This window comes from Macaca mulatta, chromosome 3 (genome assembly GCF_049350105.2).
Source record: "Macaca mulatta isolate MMU2019108-1 chromosome 3, T2T-MMU8v2.0, whole genome shotgun sequence".
Taxonomy (NCBI): domain Eukaryota; kingdom Metazoa; phylum Chordata; class Mammalia; order Primates; family Cercopithecidae; genus Macaca; species Macaca mulatta.
This window is the reverse complement of record NC_133408.1, coordinates 161,920,877-161,928,735: the sequence shown is the minus strand read 5'-3', so window position 1 is coordinate 161,928,735 and position 7,859 is coordinate 161,920,877. Positions and strand designations below refer to the sequence as shown.

General features: G+C 41.9%; 1 protein-coding gene across 2 annotated transcripts in view; it reads left to right on the top strand.

The window, feature by feature from the left end:
• The first annotated feature begins 1,178 nt into the window (after positions 1-1,178).
• The window catches only part of AASS (aminoadipate-semialdehyde synthase), a 74,779-nt gene continuing 68,098 nt past the window's right edge, over positions 1,179-7,859 (top strand). For both annotated transcript variants that reach the window (XM_015134796.3, XM_077998091.1), the window contains exon 1: positions 1,179-1,267. The gene's annotated coding sequence lies outside the window, so the exon portion shown is untranslated. The remainder of the gene's footprint in view (positions 1,268-7,859) is intronic.

The window sequence follows — 7,859 nt, the reverse complement described above, 5'->3', positions numbered from 1 at the left end:
TTTAGTCGACACAGGTCTTGCTATGTTGCCAAGGTTAGTCTTAAACTCCTGGGCTCACTTGAGCCCAGGTCTCCAGCCTCAGTCTCCCAGAGTGCTGAGATTACAGGTGTGAACCACTACACAGCCTTTGGAAGACTTTCCAAGAATGATAAGGGATCGGATTTTGTAAATGTGAAGCTAAAGATACGAAGAAAATTCTAACTCTACTTACAGATAGAATTCTAATTTGGGGCTGGGCACAATGGCTAATACCTGTAATCCCAGTGCTTTGGGAGGACGAGGTAGGAGGATAGCTTGAGGCTAGGAGTTCCATACCAGTGGCCTGGTCAACACAGTGAGACCCCATCTCTACCATAAATGAATAAATAAATAATTTTATCTGCAATTTGAGATATGAGTGGAGTCTCAAGAATGTTCTGGCTATTGTTGACTTAAGAGTTCAGTAGCTAAATACATCTATGGCAGGTATAAGAAGAGTTAAGTGGTGGAGAAAGTTGTAAAAACAGGAGGGAAGATTAACTTCTGACCATTGACTCCTTGGGGGAATCACAGCGGGGCTTCAGATGATTTTTCAGTTCCTAGTGCTGGGGATAGTGTCTGTGAAATACGTTTTCCTCCTCCCTCCAGGCCTCCTACGTAGTTAGGACCTTTCAAGAACACTGGACATTGCCATATGCACATGAACACACTCAGATTTAATTTCTCATATTCTCTGCTTGCTGGCTTCTAAAACTGTTGTAAGAACTGTTATCTGGCTTCATATGCTTGTGACAAGGCGGTGAAATGCTTTGAAAAGTGCCTATAGCTAAACAAACGTGAGGTACCGGCACTCGCAACTTTTCCCCAGGAGATGTGCACCTATATTTAGCGCGTAATGCCCCGACTATTTTCGTTGTTTTCTGTCCCAGCCGGCCTTCTGCCACGGACAGTTACAAACCTGGTCGATAATTATCCTGGGAGAACTCGAAGTCCCAGCTGAGAACGCAGGTCGGAGATCAGAGAGGCAGAAGGACCTTGGGGAGGAGCAGGGGCCGGGCATGACGTAGCACCTGCCAGGCCGCCGATTGGTGGAGGAGAAGGTTGTTCCCGCAGGACGGCTGCTGATTGGCTACGGGAGGCAGAGGCGTGACGTCCTTAGAAGTTGAGCAAACACCTCCTACTTCCCGGGCTTCCATCCCAATTTCTGCTAGGAATTCGGAACCTTCCCTGCAGCGACTCAGAAGATCCGAGGCGGCGGGGGACAAGTCGGCGCCCCAAAGCGGACGAGGTGAGGAGAGGTCCCGGAGGAGAGCTGAGCAGACGGGCGGGTGGGCTTAGCCTATGAGATGCGCTGGAGATCGCGGGCCAGACTCGGGCTGTCGCTGGGAGGGGCCCGGGAGCCTGGCCTTCGGGTCCCGGTGCGGCGAGGCGACCCGGGCCGGGCCGAGAGAAGGGAGAAGGCTGCGACCATTCGGGCCTCCCTGCGAGGAATGGAGGGAGAGCGCAAACGCAGAGCGTTTCACTGCGAGGAAGGGAGGGAGAGCGGTCAGTGCAGCTCCAGCATTTCTAAGTAGAAAGGCGAGAGATTGCAATTCGGATTTCTTTTCTTTCTTTTTTGGCGGATAGTGGTGGTGCTGTGGCTGGGGAATAAAGAACTGCTTAAGCTGTGGAAACAACGCCTTGTTACTTTTTGGACCGCGTGCTTAGAGGGGACTTCTGGCTGAGGGGCGGTGGATGGAAATTTCGGGGAGGTTCCTTTCCCCTTCCCTCCCCACGCCCGGCGTAGCCAAACTCTGATCACAAACTTCTCTCCTTGTCCATCTCGGGCTGCCCACTCTCTGAGACAGAGACCCATTCTCCAGCAAGGATCGGAGACGGGTGGAAGTGGGAGCCTTGCAAGTCTGGGTTTCCTGAACTCCTAAGCGCCTGGGGGCTGTGCGGACCGTTGTGAGCGCTCGCGCGGGAGGGGGCGCGGGGAGAAGCAGTTTACCCACCCTCCTCCGTTGAGTGGGGCTGAATGTCTGTCTATCCTGACAGCTTCAGAAGAAGAAATGTGCTTTTCAGATACTGATTTCAGGGGAATGGGGGTGGGGGGAGCGGGAGAGAGAGAGAAAGAGCGCGCGCGAGAGAGGAAGAATGAGTTCAGTAACTTGAACAAGGATTAACATTTTTTGATGTTGTGGGTCATCAGTGGGGAAGGTGCAGCTGTGAGATGTAGTTATACACAGGACGAAAAGGTCCTTGACTGAAGGACTGCGGCTTTTCAATACTTTATTTAAAAAACCCCAAAACACTGATGGCACTTTGGTGTTTCTAGGTTTGTGTATTTTGTCCCTTGCACTCCCCTCTTCTTTTTTTCCCACGAAAATGAGTGAATCTAGGGCTACATGACTTGGCTGTGTAACCTGGTGGCCATTCTGCAAAGTGAGTTAGGTGGACAAAAATGGAAGCCAATTTACCAGAATCATTTTCCTACTCTCCAGATAATCATATTTGTTATCAGTCTCACTTGTTAATGACGATGGCGTGATCAGAACTTTGGTTTATTTGTCACTGAATTTTTTTCTCACTAGTCCTTTAACAGACCTTGGTTCAGAATTTTGGAAATGATCTTTGGTGTGTAAGAAACCACCATTTAACAAAATATTTTCACTATTTTCATTTATACTTTTATTAATGTTCTCGTAGAAATAACATTACAAACAGTGGTAAATTTTTTAGGTAAGGCCACAAAAGATTCTATGCAATTCATGAAATGATGGAAACAAACATTTGGAATGGGAAATAACCCCCAAACATTATTACCACATTCACTTGATCTAAGGTGCCATTAATTGTAAGATGCATCCCTATATCATAGATGCTAAAATGTATTTAAAAAATTGTCTTAAATTTGATGAAATACAACATTAAAATAGTAATTTATTTATCTTGAACATCCATGCCTAAAGTTTGAAGTTGAAGAGAGGGCTTATTGGGCTTTAATTATTTTTTTTTCCAAAATAATGTAAGGGTGGGGGATTAATATGGACCCATCGTGAAGGCCTTACTATGGTGTGACAGAGGAAAGAAATGTTAGCGGCGGTTGTGCTTGCTTTTGAGGAGTAGGCAAGACTGGAGGCTTTTTCTTTTCTTAAAATTTATTGTTTATGACACACAGCAATGCTCAGCACTTTATGCATACTAGCTCAATTAAACGTCACAAGAGCCCTAAGAGGTAGAGGTTCAGATGACTCTCATTTTGCACTTGATGCACAGACAGGTTAAGTTGCCAGTCAAGGTCACAGAGTAAGTTTGGCCGCCAGAGAACCCAGGAGAGAAACCAGTATTCCTCTGAGGTATCCATCTTCTGTTGCAGGCTCTTGGCTCCTGTTCCATGCTATTAATGCAGGTAGCGCAAGTGAATGTCCACTCTTTCTTGATTGTGTTTTTGGTATTTTGTTTCCCTGTTTGGTGTACTTTAGCTGGAAATTAATAAGTCAGAGTGCCTATTTATGTTCTACATTTCTAATGTTTTTGTCATTCACAGTGTCCAGTCACTACTATGCTTAATAGAATCAGAATATCGGAGCCCGAAAGGGACTTTAGTATTATATTTTAGTCTGGGCAAGGAAACTGAAGTTGAGAGGAGGAACCCTACATCTAGTTATGTGTCCCAGCTCCCATGTCTAAGTTTTCCCGCTACACTGTACTATATTTCATAACATTCGCTGATCTATGAGATCTTGGAAGAGAATAGAGAATTTTTTTTTAATTTTTTTTTTTTTTTACAGGGTTGGGGGATGTGAGTCTCTTCTTATTCATGTGTCTATTTTGTTTGTTTGTTTTCTTGCTGCATAGGTCTTTATAATGTTTATTGAATTTGCTCATTCATTTATTCATTCTTTCTTAAAACACTTGCTGTTTTCCCATGTGCCTGTCATTGGGAATACAGAGATGAGTAAAACACAATTCATACACATTTACAGTTTAGCAAAGAGACAGACAAGTAAGCAGACAAGCATTTTGGACTAGACTACAATTTAGAACTAACTTTGTATTCCATTTCAGTGAAGCTAAAATTATGAGCTACAGACCAGGAGAAATATGTGTCATGCTTATGGATAACTTTGAGTAGGTGATGGGCTGGGGAAAATATGAAAATTCTCAAACCACATTAATTAACACTAATAGACCTCCTCCCCCGAAGTCTACTATTTTCTTCTTAATCCGGTAAAGTATTTTATAAAAGGTTTAACATGGAAGCATTAAAAGAATGTACCCACGCACAGGAAGTGAAAGTATAGAGAGCAGTGTTAATGCAAGCCCAAGCTTAGTTCTAGCAAGCCTTGAAATGGAGAGGGATTTGGATTCCTTCTAGGCCATCAGCCGGTGCTCTGTTAATTCTGGAACTCTTTTTAACCTTTCCAAAATATATTATGGTTTTGATACCTAGTGTGGACCAAGACTCATAGCCATAGAGCTGCCACACTTATTTACAGACACCAAGGCTTCTTGAGAAACCATGGGTTTTAATATATACTTGTTTTTTTTTTTTTTTTAAGTTACTTGGAAGGGTGAATATAAATAATTAGTGCTGTTGATCCATGAACTTATTTTCTTCATCTAAAGACTACATTACTCCATTCTTAGTCTCAATATTTAATCACAATGTATTCCTGATTATTGCAAATAATTTGTCATTGAGAAATCCCCCGTGTGATTTGATAGTTTTGGTTTGAGTCACTGAATTATGCCGTAGTGAAGTTATTTTAAAGATCTAAAATAGATGGACAAAGAGCACGTTCCTAACTGTGGTGATTGAAGTTGGAACATTTGGCCTTAATTTCTTCAGAAATGAATGTGTGATCCTTGATACATATACCAATAGAAGTGACAGGAATTAAGAGGAGCAATGAATGCTTAGTTCATTCTTTTTTTTTTTTTTTGAAACTGAGTCTCGCTCTGTCGCCCAGGCTGGAGTGCAGTTGTGCAATCTCACTGCAAGCTATGCCTTCCAGTTCACGCCATTCTCCTGCCTCAGCCTTCTGAGTAGCTGGGACTACAGGCGCCCGCCACCGCACCCAGCTAATTTTTTTTATTTTTAATAGAGACGGCGTTTCACCGTGGTCTCGATCTCTGACCTCGTGGTCCGTCCCCCTCGGCCCCCCAAAGTGTGGGAATTACAGGCATGAGCCACCGCGCCCGGCCGCTTAGTTCATTCTTAAGTTCTTGTAATGCTTGTGCATTGTTTTGCTTAGGTAGGTGAACTGTAAGCTTAAAAAGTATTCTGAGTGGGTTGGTGCTATGGGAAGGATTGAAGAGACTTAAAGAATTTTTGCTATTTGATGGAAGACTGAAAAGCTCTATGAGAATCTCAGCTCTCTTCATCTACCCACTTCTCTTATAAAAACTGCAAAAATTAAATACATCATTTGGTTTTTTCTTTGTTTGTTTGTTTGTTTTTGAGAAAGTCTCACTTTGTTTTCCAGGCTAGAGTGTAGTGGCATGATCTTCACTTACTGCAAACTTCGCCTTCAGGATTCAAGTGATTTTCATGCTTCAGCCTCCCGAGTAGCTGGGACTGCCAGCATGTGCCACCACACCCAGCTAATTTTTGTATTTTTAGTAGAGATGGGGTTTTGCATATTGCCCATGCTGGTCTCGAACTCCTGAGGTGATCTGCCCACCCTGGCCTCCCAAAGTGCTGGCATTGTAGGCATAAGCCACTGTGCCTGGCCAAATACATCATTTTAAAGCATAAATACTGCCTGAAAAGTAGCAGAGAGAAAAATCTTGATTGAGTTACATTTAAAGAGTTACACCAATGAGAACAACAGAGTGTCTTATTGTGACATCAATTATGATAAGTCATTATAAAAATACATAATAGAGGCTTGGAAAATGCTTTCTATAAAACAGAAAAAAAATCCCCTATTTCTATGGGCCTCACTAATCTTATTTGTTTTTTTTTGTTTTTTTTGTTTTGTTTTGTTTTGTTTTTTGTTGAGATGGAGTCTCGCTCTGTCGCCCGGGCTGGAGTGCAGTGGCCGGATCTCAGCTCACTGCAAGCTCCTCCTCCCGGGTTTACGCCATTCTCCGGCCTCAGCCTCCCAAGTAGCTGGGACTACCGGCGCCCGCCACCTCGCCCGGCTAGTTTTTTGTATTTTTTTTAGTAGAGACGGGGTTTCACTGTGTTCGCCAGGATAGTCTCGATCTCCTGACCTCGTGATCCGCCCCTCTTGGCCTCCCAAAGTGCTGGGATTACAGGCTTGAGCCACCGCGCCCAGCCCACTATTCTTGTTTGTAATACAAGATTTTAGATTACATTCTATCAGGCCCACTTTGACTCTAATATTTGGATAAAATCAATAATTAAAAATTCACCATCAGATATTGACCAGTACCATTTAATTAGATAAAACTAATCCTGATCATGGGCAGGGACTGGATTACTGCTTCTTTATATCTTTACCAAGTGCATCATGCTGTGCATATCTTAGGTAGGTCCCAGATATTTTTTGAATTAAAGAGAATCAAAAGCATTTGTCCCATATTCCATGTACAATTTTGATAACTCTATCAAGAAACTTTCTGGATTTCATTATAATTTAAATATTAGAAAATATTCATGCTATAAGCAAATGAGTAGCTGTTTTTATATTAATATATGTAATTGTACAAAAGACAAGTCTGCTCACACTCTGAAAGGACCTTTCTAACCACACATGAGATTCTCTGTCCTGAGAGTGGCTTTTCTTAAATATAATCTTTTATAAATAGATTTTATAGAATCTGCTTTGCTTTGGTTACTCCATGTGATTTAGAATGATGGTGTACTCAGTGACCATAGCACAGCTCATGGTCATTTACAGAGAATGGTGGGATAAGTATGGAGTGCTGAGCTCTGTCTTTGTGTCCCTCTCTCTCTCTCTCTCTCTGTCTCTCTCTCTCTCTCTCTCTCTCTTTTTCCTTTCCCTTCTCTGGAAAATAATAAAAAATACAAAGAACATTCAAGCATGATCTTTCCTCTGATTCTCATGTTTTTGTTGCAAAGTTGGTAATTAGTAAATTAAAAGATTAAGTCTTGCTCCCTTGAGAGATGGAAAGATAAGACAGTATCATAGAGTATGTTCTCCTATTGCTACTGGGCAACTTTCACAATTATCTTCCTGTCTCAGTACATAGAAGTTCCTTCTTATCCAAGTTTTCACTTTCCATGGTTTCAGTTACCCACTGTCAATCTGGTCTGAAAATAGGTGTATAAAGTACACTAAGATATTCTGAGAGAGAAAAGAGAGAGAGAGAGAGATACCACATTTACATAACTTTTATTACAATATATTGTCATAATTATTCCGTTTATTAGTTATTGTTGCTAATCTCTTTCAGTGCCTAATTTATAAACTAAACTATATCATAGGTATGTATGTATAGGAAAACACATAGTATATATAGGGTTTGGTACTATCAGAGAATTCAAGCATCCACTGGGGGTCTTGGAATGTATTACCACAGATAAGCAGGGGCTACTGTATCTGGCTGCAATTCACTATAATACTCCCATGACTTTTAGAGACATTTCAAATTCCTGATCAGTTTTAGGTAAGTAAATAAAAGTGTATACCTTAGTGGTGTTCTGTTTTACAAAAACAGAGAAGAAATCTTTTGAGTTTCATTTTTATGTTTGAATTGTTAACCTCATGTAACAAAGGGAAGACTGTTACAATTTGTCAGAGGAAAGGTCTTGTACCCTACCCTTGACTGTGTGACACTTCTCTTTCTCTATTTTCCTCCTCTTTGTTCTTTCTAACTCTTTCTTTCCCCTCTCTGCCTCCTGCTTTTCTACATCCTCCTTGCTTGTGTTACAAGCTGTTATCAGCAACCAACACTATCGGGTA